Genomic DNA, 19,821 nt, shown 5'->3' with positions numbered 1-19,821 from the left:
TTTTAAAAAAATGTTTATTTGCTCTGGTGGGGTTCTTCTGGGATCCTAGCACCAAAGTTGAGGCATCCTGGTGTCACTACATTGGTCCCTTTTCTTTTTTTTACACTTTTTTATGGACCTTGGCTCAATCTGAGTCCCACAATGACTACCAACACTTCTTGATTTGAAGTTTTGGCAGCCAAAAAGAGATGTGCATTTCCCTGCACTAGCTTGGTTTTTTTGTGAATCATTGCGAAAGACCTGTTTTCCTAAATATACAAATTTATTTCCCCTTTAATTTCTCAAAAACTACTGAACTGCTTTACACTAAATAAGCAGAGAACAATCTGCGTAACGAAAGCTAACTTTCTGCTAAATCTCGTGGAATTCCATCCAGACGTTCGGTCTCTATTCGTATCTAAACATCCTATAAGAATTATCATGGGAATCAAATTTTTTGATCTCTCCGGTTTTCTCGGCCCCCGCTTGACAGATCACCTAAACACTTTCCATGAGCAACAAGAATCACCATGCCACTTTTTGGGGAAAAAAATGTTGTGAAGATTCGTCAAACGGTGCCAAAGATATAGGCAAGTTGAAAAACGTTTTTTATATGGAAACATGGTCCTAACTATAACTACCTAGCGGTGACCGCCACTAGGTTTCATATATATATATATATATATATATATATATATATATATATATACACATATATATATATATATATACACATATTTATATGTATATATACACATATTTATATGTATGTGTGTAGATATATATATTTATATATATGCACTATGCACTTTACCAGTAAAATACTTAAATTTACTAGTAAAACCTTTACCACGCATATGCTTTTACCATTCATGCCTTCGTTGTAAAGGCATGTGAGGTAAAAGCATAAACGTTGTATAAATCTGTGTGGTAAAGGTTACACATGGTAATGGTACCTGTGTTGTAATGGCTACGTTGTAATGCTATCATGTGGTAAAGGCTGCGTTGTAATGGCTGTTTCCTGTTAGAATCTAATGTGGGATCACTAGAGCTAAGGCCTGATGATGATAGTTATGACCTTGAACAGAGCCACTTTGTCTACAAAGTTGGGTAGCCCAGAAAATAATATTTTTAATTCAGGGCATGATATGATAAGTTTCCAAGAGACGTGGACACTGGATCATATTCCCAAATAGGGGTACACCACAATTTAAAAATCAACAGTAACAAAAATATTTGATACACCATCTTTTAACATTTTATATTGAGTTAGAAAACCCATAGTGTACTCCTATAAGAGGTCCACGTTGTCATGTGTGCACATAATGTGGCACATATCTGCATTTGTTATGATGCATTTATAATTGACCTAACTCTCTTAATAATGAGAGGAAATTCAGTTACTCAGATCTAGCTGGGTGAGCTACTGTCGAAGTCAGGTCAGTGTGGCGCAGGCAAATATTTGTTCGGAATTTTATTACCACCATAGAAGAAGCATATCCACTCTCTTTAGAGGTCTTTGAAAGTGATGCGAATGTCACAAATAACAAATACTGTCCTTCAATAATAACAAAACAGCTTGAGACTTAGTTATTGAAATGTGGTTTTAGGGCTGCTAATGATTCTGTTCAGATATGTCTAGGAAGTCAATCTTCCATAGGGGTGAGTAGGAGTCTAGGTTGCACTGTATTCTTATTAGCATCGGAATAAGGCTGTAGATGAGAGGAAGGCAGACAGGTAAAAATCACAAAACAGTAAATAAGTAAAAAAACTCAAAACACAATAAAACTTCAACACCAATTTATAAAGATAGATTTTATTTTTTATCTTTAAAATTATACCAAAACAATTAAAATCAGATGAGGGGAACCGGAGATATGACTTGGTAAAGAATTAATGTTTTCTAGTGCATAGAAGCAACTATCGCTCAAAGGGTTATAAAAGGTCACGCTGGAAAGGAACAAAGTCCAGAGTTCAGGCCATTCACGAGGAAACGCTGTCACACTTACTTTCAGAAGTGTTGCTTGATTCTGGAAAGTGGTCCACAGCACCAGCCACAGGGTAAGAGGGTCTGGTTTGCCTCTTGGAGTCTGGGACTACAATTCCCAAAATGCACCTCTTCAACTTATGGAGTTGCTCCAAATGGCTCCAAACGTCTGGATCTTCTTCAAGAGGTCTTTTTTGGGTCCTTGAAGTGTCCACAACTTGATCCAAGGTTCCAGAAACTGTGAGTTGCTCCTTGGGAGTTGGGACTACAATTCGCAGAGTGCACCTGGTCAGAATCCTCAAATGGCCACTGGACGCTGGTCAGCTGGGCTCTGCTTGCAGCACTTGATGCAGGGGACTCTGGGCAGCTCCTTTGTACCTGTAGCAAACAGGGAGTCCCTTCTTGAAGCACTAGAAGACAGGCTAAGTCCTTTTAGTGGTAAAGCACAAGTGTGCAGCTGGTGCAGTCCTTCAGAGTGCAGTGTCTAGGTGTAGGTCAGGGGTCCGGCAGGGCCGTCTTTCTACTTCTGACATTCTTCCTTGTTGGGATCTGGTAGGGAACTTTGGTGTGGGTGCAGGACTGTCAGTTTTATCCTTGCTCCTGGGTGAAAAAAAGGGGGGTCCTGGTTCTCCAATCAGGTGCAGGGTCTTTCCTCCTGTGATGACCACTTCCTGGGAAGTGTGGCAAAAATCTATCCCAGGGAGTAACATTCCTCAAAAATCCATCATGGCTGAAACTGATTTTTGGAGGTTACATCTGGTTGAGACTACCTCCTGGTGTGGCTACAAATCTTAAACACACCCTTCTCCTGTCCTCTCCTAATCTAATCAGGGGGGCACATAATTGCCTGGGTTTGCAGGATGTGAGGGAGGTGCTGGGTTGCTCCAAATGTCCTTTCCTGCCTTTGAAGTCCAGTTTGGCAGCCCTTACGACTTCCTGCCTCTCCATCTGCTGAGGGAAGATCTCCTCCGCGAGTCACAGCTCTCTGTGTTTAGCCCAGGCTACATCACACCTCATCAAGTCAGCCTGGCCAGGCTGCCAGAGGCAGGCCAATCAGAGCATAGCACTACAAGGCTGAAGTTGCCAACGTTTTGGGTAAACTTCAAAACTCTTTGCCTGAACAAGTTATATTAAATCCAACAATCAATTGTAAGTTGTGAGATTTATTATAACAATTAATTTGAAACCAAACTTGATGTATCTGACAGTTAAGGGGACTTTATAATTTAAAATAAAGTCTCCCTATTCTAGCCTATCGAGGCCATTCACTACAATGAGGCAAAAACAAATGTTGCTGTTTTACCTCACCAGGGCTTATAAAATTATTTTTAAAAGGTCATTGCTTCTAGTTACATGGCACCCGGCCCTAGGGGCACATAGGGCACACCTTAGGGGTGACTTATGTGTAAAAATAAGGTAGTTTAAGACTTTGGAAGTACTTTTAATTTCAAAGTCGAATTTGCATGTAACTTGAATTTAAAAGCAGCCAGCAAGGCAGGCCTGCCTTTAAAATGACACTGTTCACCTCAGCGTGCACCTATGATGCACTACCTATGCTGGGCTCCCTAAACCCATGTGCCCTATCATAAACTAGGGACTTATAGGTTGTCATAGCCAATTATAATTAGCCTAATTTGAATACTGATTTTACACAGAGCACAGGCCCTGGGATTGGTTAGCAGTGCCCAGGGCACAATCAGGGTCAGAAAAACACCAGCAAAATGTGAACAATTGGGGCAAATAGTCAGGGGGCTTCTGCAATCAGCCCTGTTTTCTCACAGCATGTGTCTTGGAATCATCTTTACAATGGATTGCCCTAAACTTAGCATTTTCACCAATTCCACTTATAAAAGGCCAGTTATTAGGTTCAGATGCAGGAGAAACATTTAGGGCCTGATTTAGATTTTGTTGGTAACAGGTCCACTGCTACTTTTTCAATGAAAAACCTGTCCAGTGGCTTGGTGTTTAGCCTGCCTGATTTAGATGTTGGCTGTCTCACAGACGAAAGGATTCGCATAGGTGTCTATGGCACCATTGGAAATAGTGGCTGGCAGGAGGACTCCAGCCACCCTTCCAACCGTACAGATTTGGATGTGCCTTTCTGCCAGGCCAACTGTGGCAGTCGGAAGTCCACATCTGAGTTGGCGGATGGGGGCGATGAGGTTAAACCACTTCCATTTTCAACTGTACATGACTAGACAACACCTTCTGTGGCTGCTGCGACAGGACCTCATTAAAAACATGACCCCCCCCCCATCTCCATACTCAAAGGTAGGAAACCTGCATTGCCTGAAGCCATTGTGTGGCTACTGCAAATTAGCTTGGGACCGCTGTAGTCATTTACATATCACAGTAATTATTTAAAAATGACTGTGACATAAATATGTTGGGAAAACATTTCTGTCTGACATGGATGAGGACACATGAATACAAGACACAAATCTCACACATACACAAACTCATTATGGTGCCAGTAATCATTGCCAGATGAATGCTGGCACCACAATGGCGTGACAATAGCACCTGTCTTCTATGTCCATGTGGGCACATTGCAACGTGACCTGTACCTGTAATGTTGTGTTTTCAGTTGTGTATGTGACTCAGTATGTGTATGTTAATGTGTGTGTGAGATTGGATTGGCTAGTTGAGGTGGATGGAGCTGGAGTGTGTGGTGTGGTCGTGTGAGTATGTGTGCCACTTGCATACGGATCTGATGTGTAAGTTGTCTATTGTGTTGCTCAGTACAACATTCAGGTGAGTGTTGTTGTGGTGCGGTAGTTGTTGTCATGTGTGTAGTTGTGCCTTTTTATGAGTGTGTTTGTGTAGAGTGTGTAGTTGTGTTGGTTGCTGTGGTTGTGCCATATGTGGGTGTAGTGTCAATGTTGTGTGTATGTTGTGTCATAGATGTATGGCAATGTGTGTTTTCTGCATGAGCGTGTTATGTTGAGGTGGAGTGGCAATAGAGAATAGTGTGTATGTGGTGTGTTATGTCCTGTGTTGTGCAAGCGGACACATGTGGCCAAGGTACGGTGTGTGACTTACCTCTATTCCATAGCCACTGCCATTGTTTGAAGTCCATGGCATCCAGCGACGGCCTCCCTCCATCAGAAATCTGCTGGCAGTACACCACCTTCAGGCTTATAAAATCTAAATATGGTCTACAGCAACCTGCCTGCCTGATGGCTAGGAAGGGCACTCAGTTGTGGCGGTCACAAGCTCAGCCACAATGCATCAAAATATGGTGGGCAGAATACTTTTAACTTGACGGAGTACTTGGGACGGCAGATTGGGTATACTATCGTCAAGATCTAAATCAGGCCCTTAATTTGGCTAAAACAATTTTTATGAACCTTTTAAACCTCAGGACTGAAACATTTTCTGATCTCTGTTGCACAAAATCTAGTTTCCTGGTGGTGGTAGAATGGAAGTAAAATAATGGCTTATATTTTGGCAGACATTTGCATCAGGAATTCTTGTTTGTAGTTTGTAATGACAAACGGCCTCATTTAGAGTTTGACGGATGGGGTTACTGCATCACAAACGTGACAGTTATTCCATTCACATACTACAATTCCACAATATCCCATAGAAATTGTAATGCAAAGGATGGGATATCAGTCACGTTTGTGACGGAGTGGCATGCCCGTCAAACTCTAAATCAGGTCCAGAGTCTGCAGCTTTGGATTGGCATGTGCATTTCTATTTATCTTTTATCTCCCCAATATCATCCTGGCCAAACTTAAGTCCGATAACTATTGTTTCATTCTTTGTGGTAGAACTTCTTTTAAGTAGAGTTACGGCAGTCCCTGAGAATGAGTTAATAAATTGTGGAAGTGCTTTAGTGTGTGACAATCATGGGAATCCAAATTAAAAACAACTTCACTTCTAATCGTTTTAAAAAAAATAAGTTTAAATTGTGTCCAGGGTAAAATTAATTCCCAAGTCTCAGTCATTTGTGAAAGATCTCAGGCTTTAAGCAAAGAGTCATAATGGCAGGGTTTATTTTCCATACATTTCATAAGTCCTGGCCACAGACACAATCTTCAAGAGCCTTACTCTGCATTCTTGCGCTTCTGCCAAAATACACGAGGTGTCTGCAGGGCAGACTGTTTAATCAAACTAAACTCCAGGCAAATGTGGGCCTGCGCAGTAGAGGGTGGGAAAGAAGAGAGCTGCCTGAAGATTACATTGCGCTATATGCAGCCATTTAATCAGTGATCCAGGGAACACTTCGCAACAATAGGATAATGAAGGTAAATGCTTGTCTCCAATGACATCAACGATTGGTTTTATTGACAGACGAGACAGGTTAGTCGCCAGTTTCAGCAGGTTAGACACCAAGCTGTTTGACTTAGCTTTTAATTATGCTTGCTGTCTGGTTAAACTTATGTATTATTGAACCACACACCTAGGTATTTGTAAAGGCCAAATACTTTAATTTGTTCCTTATTTGAAGATCAGCTGGGTTTGTCTGGTTTCCTTCTTACAAATAGAGGACATTGGGGGGCATATTTATACTTTTTGACGTAAAACTGCGCCGATGCAGTTTTGTGTCAAAAAGTTTAACGCTGGCTAACGCCATTTCTTTGCGCCACCCGGGCGTCAAATTTATACTTTGACACTCCGTGGCGCAAACTACGGGTTAGAGTCATTTTTTTTTACTCTAACCATTGCACCACTTCATAAAGAAAAATGACGTTAATGCGGCAAAAATTACTTTTATTCGGTTTACGATGTCGCAAACCGGATACGCGCCTTTTTTCGCCGCAATAGCCTAAAAAACACAGCAAAATGTGCAAAGAAGCCCCAAAATGGATCCCAGAAGCCATGAGAGACCCCAGGAAGACTACAACCGACCAGGAACCAGCCAGGAGGACCCAGACAAGACCCAGGAGAGGGAGAAGAAGAAAATGAAGTGCTGGTTCAGTGCAGAAGAGCAGGACATACTGGTGAAAGAGGTGACAGAACACCACCATCAACTTTTTGTCACCTTAAAATTGCCAATTGGGAGGAGAGAGGCAATTTGACAAGAAATTGTTGATAAGATCAACAGTGTGGCACAAGTATGGAGAACAATCACTGAGCGCAAGAAACGCTGGCATGACTGCAAGCGTAGGACCACGGAAAAGATGGCAAGGAACAGGAAGGCAGCACTGCAGACTGGAGGTGGGAGTCCAGCACCGCAGGAGGCCCTGGACCACATGGAGGAAATGGTGGCAGCCGTCATCCCTGAGGAGATCGTCATAGGGATATAAGGACAGGACAGTGCAGACTACCTGGAAATGACACAAATGCAGGGTAAGTTGCATGGGGGACAAAAATGCCTAAATGTTAACTGCAAGCGGGGGGGGGGGAATACCTACTACACAGTGCATGTCAACCATGATAATCAGGTAGTGGAAAGGGCAAAGGAGCATGGCACGGGTGCATGGGCTGTGCAGGGGAATTCTGGGGCACAGCACAACACTACACCAACAACCTTTGCATGGAGGTACTCTGCCATGCCAAGGCTGTTGGAAAGGCCAAGCCAGCCCAGGAGGGTAGGGTACAACGTAAAACAGGCCTGCTGTCACTCGGCAGCTGGTATTGTCACTACATGAGCTAGGGCTGAATTTCCAGTGTCAGGCCATATCCGCAAGTGGTATTTACCATTGACAACAGTTGCCACTACCACCTGTGCTGTGTGTGCAGTTCAAGTAGCCAATGGCAGTTAGGTGCCTATGGATCAAATACACCCAAAATAGAGGGTTCAGGATAACGACGTTATCAATCCCCTGTAATTACTAACAAAGTGCAAATCTTGTCAAATGCTCATGTCTATAGGCACTCTAAACATCAGGTACTCTTATTAACATTATGACGTACACAGCAGTAATGTCATACCCATGCTGTCCATTTAAGGGTCAACCCCGTGCCAGTATTACAATAGCTGCAATGGCACCTTGCAACATCCTAACTGTCATACTGCTAAGACAACAGCATTGAGGGGGAGGACATGTGTGTCTAGCTAGCGAAACACACCCGCACAGTCATAAGAGGAAATGGAACACTGCTAGGACCATCAGTGAAATCCAATATAGCACACATTCCCCAACATCAGCATCACACACTACCAATGCTGACACCTGTATTGTGCCATGCCAATGCTATACATAGTATATGCTAGGTCTCAGCAACATATAGGTGGATGTGAAATATCAGAGACTGGGTCAGTTCCATATTGTTAAGTGTGGTGCAAGTGCCATCAGAACACCCACAGCCAGTGCAAGGCCTCACCATGATAATGGAAGTAGACAGAGGGTTGAGTAGTACAAGAAGGTGGCAACATACAATTTGGACAGAACCTACACCTAGAGGATGTGACGCAGACAATTTCCCAAACTGCCCCACACTACATGTGGCATGCAGGTGGGGCATAGGCCTGTGAGAATGCTAATATTAATGACAGGAACAATGAACAGGAACCAAGATTACAATGTTCAACTAATAGGAAGTCAGGAACGTCACATTACAAATGCCACAACACAGACACACTAATTGTACAATATCTCATTGCAGAGGACGAAGGCTCTCTTGGGGATATGCCTGTCCTGGACTTCGCTGATGAAATGGATGATGAGCTGACAAACATTAGCCAGCAAACCCTCCATGATCTCCTTGGAACCCTCCAGACCCCACCTTCAGTCGCAAGGAGGAGCACAGAAGTAGCAGCCATCACAGAGGACCCACCCATCACCCCAATAGTATGACCTGCCTGCTCCAACCCAGCTGAGGACTCTGAGAACACTGGTACCACCTTTGAGAGGACTGTAGTTGGAGTACAGTGGGAGCTGGCCAAGGAGGTGTGGGTGGGGATGCAAATTATGGCAGCCAGCCTTAAGGGGATGCGTTTGTGCATGATGCTATCTGCAGAGCAGGCAGCAGCCATGCAAGCGCTAACATCCATCCTGCAAGGACTACAACAAAGTGTAAGGGAATTCACCACTTCAGTAAGGGAGTTGCCACAGCACCTGGCACCTCAAACCTTTCACTGCGTGCACAAATGTAATCATGACCCCCTCAGGGCCGACCTGCCTGCCTACCACAGTGATGTAGCTTCTATACTCAAGAACTAGCAGCTCCTCCTTGCTGCAGTAATGCCCTTAATAGACACACAGTTGGCAGCTACCAGGAATTCTGACTCCATGTCTTCAAACACTGAAGAGTGTGTGTTGCCCCTTTAAACACACCACCACCAAGGACAGAGGAGATGACACATACATCAGAAGATGAAGACGTGGAACAGATTACATTCACCCGTAGGAGTACCCGGTAGAACCAGTCCATGCCACATGGGCACTGATATCCTAGGTCCTGTGCTTGTTAACATGCCAGTCTTGCAACAGTTGGTCACATGCACTGTTCTCCAGCATACTGTTTACGTTGACACTATGCTCTGTGATTGTCTCTCACTACCTCATTGGCAATTCATGTTCCTCTGCACCATAGAACACTTCACCCCAGCATGTCCAATGACATGTCCCATTGCACTTGTGTAGCATCACAATAGAAGGCGTCACACTAATGGACTCACAATCCTGGACTATGTAATTATTGCATTACAGCACTTTAAAATAAATAGCACTTACACAACCACGTTGTCTTTGTGTAATGTGACACATCAACTGTGTAGGAGATTAGTGATGTATGTCACATGTCAATGGCCACAGAATGTCAATACAACTGCATTGAAAGAATGTGGGCTGATAACTATGCACTGGGGTCATCTGTGCTTACTGAGGCTTATTTCTGAAGTAAATTGAAAACTAACAGTATAATGCTGTGTTGGACTGAAAAAGTCAGCTTCAAGGTATGTATAAGCTGAAAATCAATGTGGCCAAAATTCCCTTCAAGACAATCTTTATGTATGTGATATCTGACTATAAACTTTCATCACACACACTATACAGCAGGAATGGATGTGTACAAGTGCATGGACATATATGTAACCTGGGGGTACAATGTAAGAAATGATAGGTGTTAGTTATGTGTACAATACTACATAAGATTATAACATCACTCAGCTTATCAGGGTTCACATGAATATCAGGCTGCAGGCAGACGTACCACATTGCCCAAGATTCCAATTCAGGTCTCAAACGATGACAGATTTAAAAACACATCCAAACTTCATAACACATTGTGAACCATAGTAACCTTGAGTGGTGGGTGCAATGGATGGCAGATGCATAGAGAAGTAGCTTTGGTGTAGCTGCCAATGTGACTGCACATTAGGAACTGTGAATAACCATGTCAATAATGGGATTCGGATGCAGGATGGAACACAAATGCAAATATTAAATTGACACTGTTCACCCATGCCAAGGCCCTGATCCCCAAGCATATGACACATACTGTAAAGGAGTACCTAAAGATGTATTTAACAGTAATGAAGGATACTAAAACTAGGGGAAACACCTTAACTAACCTAACCTATTCTAACTACACATTACCCACAACTGGCACTAACTACCCTAATCTAAAATTACCTATCACATTTAACAAAACACTTTATACATCAACCCCCCTTATATGACGGGACACATGTAGGACAATATTTACTAACCTAAACACATACTATCTTATCCTAAACAAATATATATATATATATATATATATATATATATATATATATATATATATATATATATACACAGATATATATATATATATTTTATACACATAATACCCCAACATCATCCCCCACAAAAATGCACATGTAATGATATAACCCCCTCCATCCCACAACCCACAACACATACTTTCAAACATCAAGGACAGCCAACTAGGATTGACTCAAACATTGGACAATCACATCCACGTTTATGTTCCTAATTTCGGGCAATTGTCAACATCATTTGATCTCACTGATACCTTTGCAAAAACAAGCACATAGATGCAAGCACCCATCTGGGCTTGAGCTGCATGCACACTTATGACATTCAACTCAAGTGCCACATAAACGGAGCACAACATGTGGAGCTAGATGCTGCTAGGAAGTCAAACATACAGTCCTACATGGTCATTAGTTAACAGGGATGCTGCAAGTCTCTGGGTCATACTTCGGCATCACTGGTCTGTATGAATAAGGGTATGACTTGCTGACTAAATATTGAAAATGGCCACCTCCTAATTAATTATTGGCATATATGTAGCAACAAATATCACTATGTTAACCTACCCATGCCTTTAGCGCAGCCCTAGAATCCCAATATATGACTCTCCGCCACTGATTGTCCAACTCAAACATGGAACAAAATGGCAACCTCCAGTCAAGTCACATATCAGATCATGTGCCAGCACATCATACCTTGCAATGTGTCCAACACACAGGAGTCAATCACACAACAGCTGCAAACACAACACAGGACTTATATATCAACACTTACTGGATATGTCTGGGTCCGCAAATCGAGCCACTTCACCAATTGTGTAAGGGGCTGGTCCACATGTAAAACATGGAAGGGTAAAATGTGCTCAATGTCTGCTTACTGTACAAAACGTGGAACAACAAATCAATGTGTGTGACATTTTATATGATAGAGCAGCACCTCAGGCATGTAAACACTCCAACAGACATACTACTGCAAACATGCATTGACCCTGTCACTCCAGTGAGTAATAGACACACATATGCACTGGCCCTAACAATCATGTGGTGCCAAACATGATTACTCAATTTTGTGCAGAATTGTTTCTAGAGGGTACTCCATTTCTTCATTTGTTGTTATGAGAGACATGCAAAGCCACATTCCTGGTGCACTGCAATACCAGTCACTCAGGTATTGTGGCTTGCGCATCAAGGGGCAATGAGTTACTGTGTAATGCTCATGTGGGTTGAGTTTAGATTAGGAATTATTGTGCTTTCAATGGTCCATTATATGTGTGCCTGTGTTGTATGTAGGTTACATATGCCACATTGGCAGGATACCCAGAGTTGTACATACCCCCTATGACACCATGATGGCAGGGGTCCTGTGTGTTACTTGATGACAATGTTATGATAAACATGGATTGGCCATTTATCTAAATCAAAACAACAAAGAAATATATGCTGACAGTGTCTAATTTGATCATTCCACATGTCCACAAACATTGCATGCAGCATGTCACAAAATCCGCTACGGTCACTACAGAGTATTTTACTGTACACATTAGACTAATTTGTACTTACCAACAGGGCCACCAATCACCACACCCAGGTGGTCCAGCAGGTGTTGCTCTCTGACCACAAGGTCAGCCCAGTGATGTTTAAGTTGGTGGTCATTGCGCTGGCTGTTGAAAACTCTCTTTAGGTGGAACAGCACCTTGGACTACCTGAGCCTCCGCGCCTCGGTGTGATACCCCTGTATCACCCTGCCACCAGCCTCTAACATCATGGGAGGAAGTGACACACCAGCCAAATAAAAGCCCCCAGCTCCTCCTCACCCATTCTCCCCAGACGTGGCCTTCCCAACATCACAAAAATAATAGGGATAGGAAAGGGAAAAGAGGGTAATACAGGGAAAGAGGGTATGAAAATGAAACTTAAATAACCCACAAACAGCCCAACAATACCCCAACTAACAATACCGACTACACACTCCCAAAAGTACAAACACAAAATTAGACACAAAAAATGACAAAAACACACTTACACTGATTTACAGAGACAATTACAAAAACAACAGATGACAATTGAAAAGGCACACAGGAGACAAAAGCACAATATTAACAGACACCACTTTTACACAGCCACACAGTCTAGAAGAATCACAGACTGCAGAGTGAAAGTGAAAGTACACCCACTGTACCATTTCTGTAAACAGGATATCCTATTACATCACTTCCTGTCTCAAATGCAGTGCGTTTTATTATGATACATGGAAATTTATGACGCTTACGGGCTTTGCGTCAATATTTTTTGACGCATATGCTTAAAAATTCCCCCGCATTCAAGGATCAATATATTTTTTATGGATAACTGATTTCATGGGGTGCAGTGTTGGAATTAACGCTAGGCACAAATCGATGTATAATGGGTGTGAGCGTCATTTATGAATGCATATGCGTCATATTTTGACACATATACGTCTTTTTTTATGCTTTTGCGTCAAAATATCTGTCTTTAACTGTGTTTGTGTCATTTTTCTCATTTTTAACATACATGAAGGCTATAACTATACAAAGATTGGCTGTTAGGGCCTGCTGTGTGTGTTCTAGTGTTTGGGCACTTGTGACAGACCACACTACTGCAGACCATAATACTCATTTTGTTGTGCTGGATTAGCACTCTTAATTGACGCAACAGCAGCCCAAACTTTTGGATTTGAAATTGGTATTTCCTAGTTTGAGCAGGTGGTGCATAGAGGATAGGAAGGCTACGCAACTTTAAAAATTCAGTCATGGCCTGTGTGTTTATGTCTGTGAATTGCTTAGTTTAATTGTTGTTGGGCCTCTTTGTGAATGTCACAAGACGTGTTTTGCATAATGTGCTTGTATGCATGTGTTGTGATTGTGGATACCCATCTGATGCCATTCATTGAGGTACATCAGTCATGATATGTGTTTGTCCTATCTGTTGCGTCTTATGCTGTGTGAACTTCCCTGACTTTGGGGACAAAACATCTCCTATGACAAACTATACACAGGATAGATAGAGGACGGTTGATAATGGCAGTGTTAAAAATGTAAGCCATCACATGTAATGGAATGTTGGATACCACTTCATGGTAACTTGTGTGTATTCTACCCATGAGTCAGGCATTTGAACATGCTAGGTAGGTACTGTGTTTGTGACACAGAGTCCCAACTCCAATCAAAAAAAGTGTTTTGGTACACCACACTTTTAGTCATGCAAATGACCTATATTGTCTCCTGTGGCTGTGTGGGACCAGCAGACCATGCTGCATGTGTTCACATATTTCCAGTGGTTCATTGCACAAAGGTGTCCAGTTCAAGTGTGTAGCCATGTGTACCCTGTGTCAGTATTGCCCTCCATGGTGTCACAGTTACGTGCAGGTCTAGTCATGAGTCTGTGGAGCCATTCCCTGAATTAACAGAGTATCCTTCAGAGCAGATTTGACCTCAAGCCAAAGATCAACTAACGACACACATGGGGATAGTCCAGCTATGGCACTGCAGAACTTTAATAAGGCTGACAAAAGGGCAACCTTGGTGTGCTTAAATACTTTATGGATCTGTAATAGGAACCAGGCAGCTTTCATCACAACATTTGTACACAGGGTGGGCTCTAAAATTCCCACTGCAACAGGGAACGTCAGTGCCTCTGTGCTGATTAATCTCACAGCTAGTCACCATGCAAGCACCATCAAAAGGTGGCGGCAGAAGTGAATCTGTGTGTGGACCGCCAGGGCAGAAACATGTTTTGTCCTTACATACACATTGGCAACCCTTGCTTGTTGTGCTGGAGGCACCATACCGAATCCATGCATTCAGCCATAGCACAATGTCACTGTTTGGCACTAATGAATACATACAAAACCAGACAAGTGATGGGGGGCTGGATTAGGCAATTTGAATACATGTCCCAGAACAGAATACGATAAGTAAACTTATTAAACTATACTATATATTTGAGGATTCATCGCCTACCAGGCACAAAACCCCAGGAGGAAAGAGAGGGCATGGAAAGCAACTATGAGACAAATGTAGCCACAGGTGACCTCTATGGTTAATGCAAAGACAGGAACCAGTTAGGCTAACAGGATGCAGGCTCTGTCAGGAACAAACCTGAACAAGGCAAATACACAGTCAGCAGACTCTGACTGGGGAAAGCTGGAACAACACTATGTGAACTAAAAGCTGTATTTGTGCTGTGGTCTGCAATGTTACACAATTCCCCAAGGGCTCTGTTTCACAAGTCATTTGTACACCAATGCACAACAAGGAGATTCAGAAAATTACAGCTTCTAAGCAGTTCCAGGCAGCAGCAATGGCAGGGCAGGTTCAAATGGCTCGTCCGCATGGAAGTGCTCACAGGTGTGTGCGGCTTGAGTTTCTCACAAGTCCTGGAGTTGAGAATCAAGTTCAAAGGGCCAACTGGACCTTTCACATAGGAAGCAATGGACAGCTGATTACAGGTCCTACCGACTACCAGGCCGTGCATTGTCGGACCTGAAGTTCATGTAGACTGATGAACTATGACTATGGCATGCCATACTGAAGAAGAAAGCACACAGGAGTCAGAATGGGAGTCTGTGTGTGTGTAGATGAAGATTCTCAGGGTACAGATTGTCCATTTACAGGGCCCCCTAGAGAAGGGTGGGCAGAGACTGAAAACATGGCAGTGGCAGGACTTATAACCTGGGATGGACTGCGCAGGGCATGTCTTGTGAGCAATGCTTGTCTTACCTGGGGCAGTCGTGCTATCTATTTTCTGCTTAGATGGATTTCTTGTCACACATGCTCCTTGCAAAGATAGCTGATGTCACACTTACTGCTGTCAAGGGTCGGGTCATACATTCCTGTTACCAATGCAATAGCACATCCACTGCCTCATGTATGAAACACTTTTTTAGCGTATGATTGATGGTGTCTTAGTTGTGTGTTATGTGCTGCAATGGACCATGTTGGCAACATGGATGTGTCTCATAGCTGTCGTCCTCTGATATTGCCCTTCACATGTGAAGTAGACAGGGCATATGTCATTTACACTGTGTGTGATGTTGGGTGTACATTCATACCATCAAATGTGATGTGGCTTTTTCAGTATGCTAATCTATATTTCTGCAATGCTCCATGAGGCTAAACTCTGATTATGATTCCTAGGGATCATGTGATGCATACAAATTACCCAGAGCATGATTGAGTGATGAAGGTAGGTGTTTGATGACATATGATAACAAAGTGGTGATGGTGACTATAGTTAGAAGAAGTTTTGTACAATGTGTTGCCTCCGACGCAATCCCGCTGCAGTGTTTGGATGTTCCTCCTCATTTTCACGGACAGCATCCTCCTCTTCCTCCTCTTCAGGCATTTGTGGGTCTGGTTCATAGTGAGGAATGTTCCTCCTTACACAAATGTTGTGCAGGATGGCACAGGTCAAAATGATCTGGCAGACCATTTCAGGTGAATATAGGAGGCTGCCTCCGGAGATGTCGAAGCACCTGAATCTGGACTTCACGATGCCAAAAGTCCTCTCAACATGTCCTCTGATGTGCCTCATTATAGGCACGCTCTGATGCTGTGTTTGGGTTGGCAAATGGGGTCATGATCCATGGCTGGATCCCGTAACCCTGATCAGCTGAAAGAGAAAATTAGTGTAAATATTTGGATGTTGGTTGTACCTTGATTATCACTTTGCATGGCAGTTGTTATCTTGTGTTGTCTGTGACTCATTTGTGTTATTGTGTGGGATCCTAGGCTTCTAGAATGTTCTCTCTGCATTGGGTTGTTTAATTATCCAAATGTGCAATGGTGCACAATGAAATGCATAAGGAATGCCAGGTCTGATAATGCTCCAGGGCCAAGAGGCCTTCTTGTTTCCTTATATAAATCTGAGTTTGAAATTTGCCCCCCACGAGGAGACTCTTTTTTAATGGCTGCCACTCAATAGCAATGATGCCATCATCCTGAAAACTATTAATACTATGAGCCTGATATAGATTTCAGCAGATGGATTAATCCCATAGGAAATAATGGGATTTATATTTCGGAGGATGGAATACCCGTCACCATTGTGACAGAGTAACCCATCCACCGAAATCTAAAGCAGGCCCTATGTCTTCTTAAAACATAAAAATACTCATAGGCCGATAGTGCCAGTAACAGAATGGTTGCATTGCTTGATACACAAATCTGACTCTACAAGATCTTCTAAGTTGGTCGAAAATATTAAGCTTATCCCATGGTACCAGATAGGCTTCAGTGACAGCTATGAAGCAGCCATCAAGAACATCATGATGCTTTAAAATTTAATGGACACATACACAGTCTCTTTTTCATTGAGCACATTTACCTCTTTTATCTTTTATTGACTACAAAACTTCAGTTGGCACCATTGACTGCTACAAGTTCTGTTTAAATTCAACTCCTGGGACATTGACCACAAGCCACTAAAAGTGATTAAAAAAGAGGTTCAAAATATGGTTCTGTTTTAGCACCAGTCTTATTCATGTCTTCAATAGTGCTAAAGCTTTGGATAATTCAAGGGTGTGTATCCCTCCCACTCCCCCACACACACACAAAAAGAAACCAGAGAACGCGCAATACCTATCCTAATGAATGCACATGGTACTGTGATGTTTGACCATACCAGCATGGGATGGCAACACACCCCGAGAGTGCTTGAGTAGTATTGTCATAAATACTTCTTGATGGAAAACCAGGAGAAATCCAGGCCCATATTTATACTCTGCTTGCGCTGGATTTTCGTCATTTTTTTTTTTACACAAATTTTGCTAAAAACTAACACCATATTTATACTTTGACGCTAGACCCGTCTAATGTCAAAATATCTCAATGTGTATCATTTTCTGGGTGCGAGGAACTGCATTGCGCTAATGAGATGCAAGGTAGGCATTCCCGTCCAAAAAATGACTTAAACACCAGTGCACCATATTTTTCCAACCTCGCAAAAATGCCGCACAGCTGGGAGGCGGAGCCGGAAAATGGTGCAAATCCCAATTTGTGTAAAGAATTAACGCCTGGGTCAGGGCAGGCGTTAAAATGGGGCAAACACACAGTACATAAGGAAAACACACAGAAGCAACATCAGAGCTCCAAAAGAAAGACATGGAGGTGCTATTCATCCAGCATGCACGAAGACGCAAAGCACAGGAGCAACAGCAGCAGCTTCCACCACACCAACTGGGACACCAAAGGCAACGCAGAAGGCAGGAGAGGATATTCCGGACCAGGACAACCCTTCAGGGCCTCAGGGAACATGACATCATCCAGATGTACAGACTGAACTGGCAAGCCATACAGCTGCTGCTGCGCCACATTGAGCCACAGTCGGCACCCAGCTTGCAGACACCCCACATCATTCCACTAGAGACCAAGCTGCTAGCCGTCATGCACATGTTGGCAAGTGGCTCTTTTCAAACCACTGGCGCCCTGGTTGCCGGGATCTCACAGCCCTCATTCTCTGCCTTCCTTCCCAACATACTGGATGCCATCATCTCCCTCACAACCCGCCACATCAGCTTGCCCAACACACTGCAGAAGCAGCAGGAGACCAAACAGGGCTTCTATCAAATCAATGGCTTCCCACACATGCTTGGTGACATTGACTGCACATATGTACAGATAGTGCCACCTGCTGCAACCGAGCATCTATACCGCAACAGGAAGCACACACACTGGGGATTGATCACCAACATCGTGGCAAAGTATCCTGGGAGTGTACATGAGTCATTCATCTTCCGCCACAGCACCATCAATCAACACTTCCACTTGTGCAAAATTAGGTCATGGGCTTCCTTTGGCTCAGTTAGTGCTGTATTCCAACTTTAGAAATATAAGGAAGAACCATGATTTTTCCACATAATAGCTGAAATGATATTCCCTATGGTTTTGAGGATCGAATTGTCCAAAGAGTTTATATAAATTCGAGACTTCTTTGATTCATTGTATTACAAATAGCTCGGAAGGTAGTGCACTGCTCCTTTTTACATTTGCTTCACTTTGCATAGTCGTCTTTGTATATTTTTTCAACTTTCTGACGGTCTCTCGTTTTCGTGAGTTTAAACTGTTTAATCTGTTTTGTCTCCAAAGCATGCCTAATTTCCCTTTTTCTCCAACCTAAGCCCCATTGTGAGCCATGATTTACGAGGCCGACTGTGAGTTGTTCTCTGTATGGTTTTAGCATCTCTGCCGGAGTTGTACATTTATTTGATAGGCCGAAGACCACGCTACAGCATGGTTATTATTTTCTTCTTATTGTACACTGGCTTGCATTTGTATCACAGTCATTTTCTCTTTAGGCATCAAGTTAGTGAAGATATTTGCACAGGATTTTAATCTGTTCAATTTCTGGAGGTCTAAGAATTCACCCTGGCTGGATGATTATCCGCTTCCCCTGTGGTAATTGACGCGTTAGCAGTTTGAACAAAACGATCCCTTTCAAAGCTTTCATACATTTTGTAATATATTATGTAAATGAACAAGGGAATGCTGACAAATAAGTCAGAACTGACTCTCTGTGTTTAGTGACTTTGGTGTATTTTTGTGGCTTATTGAAGGGAATCTCCCGATTAAACTATGAGGCCTAAATTGTACAGTAAGGCTCATATTTATACTTTTGTAGTGCCGCATTTGCGTCGTTTTTTGACGCAAAATCGGCACAAACTTACAAAATACATGTACGTTTGCTCTGATTTTGCATCAAAAAAGGACACAAATGCGGCGCTGCAAAAGTATAAGGCCCATATTTATACTTTTTTTGCGCCGCATTTGCGCCGCTTTTTGACGAAAAATCGGCGCAAACTTACAAAATACAATGGCCCATATTTATACTTTTTTAGCCCCTCTTTTGCGCCGCTTTTTGACGCAAAAACTGTTCAAACTTACAAAATCCAATTGTATTTTGTAACTTTGCGCCGTTTTTGCGTCAAAAAGTGGTGCAAATGCAGCGCAAAAAAAGTATAAATATGGGCCTAAATGTATGACTTTAGTTCTGAGTTGAGGTATTTTGGGTCTGTGACAAGATCTCGGGAATACCCCACAACGATTCCTGGACTTTAAAGACGTGTTCTGTAAAGATAAAGTTACCTGTTATAATTTCTGCCGCGATGTTTGCTATTGTATGTATTTTCGAAAAGTTCTATTGCTATTTCTGAAGCAGTCATATATATATTTTTTTGGTTTGTAGA

The sequence above is a fragment of the Pleurodeles waltl genome, chromosome 2_2 (assembly GCF_031143425.1).
Source record: "Pleurodeles waltl isolate 20211129_DDA chromosome 2_2, aPleWal1.hap1.20221129, whole genome shotgun sequence".
Classification (NCBI taxonomy): Eukaryota; Metazoa; Chordata; class Amphibia; order Caudata; family Salamandridae; genus Pleurodeles; species Pleurodeles waltl.
Note: the sequence above shows the minus strand (reverse complement) of the source record.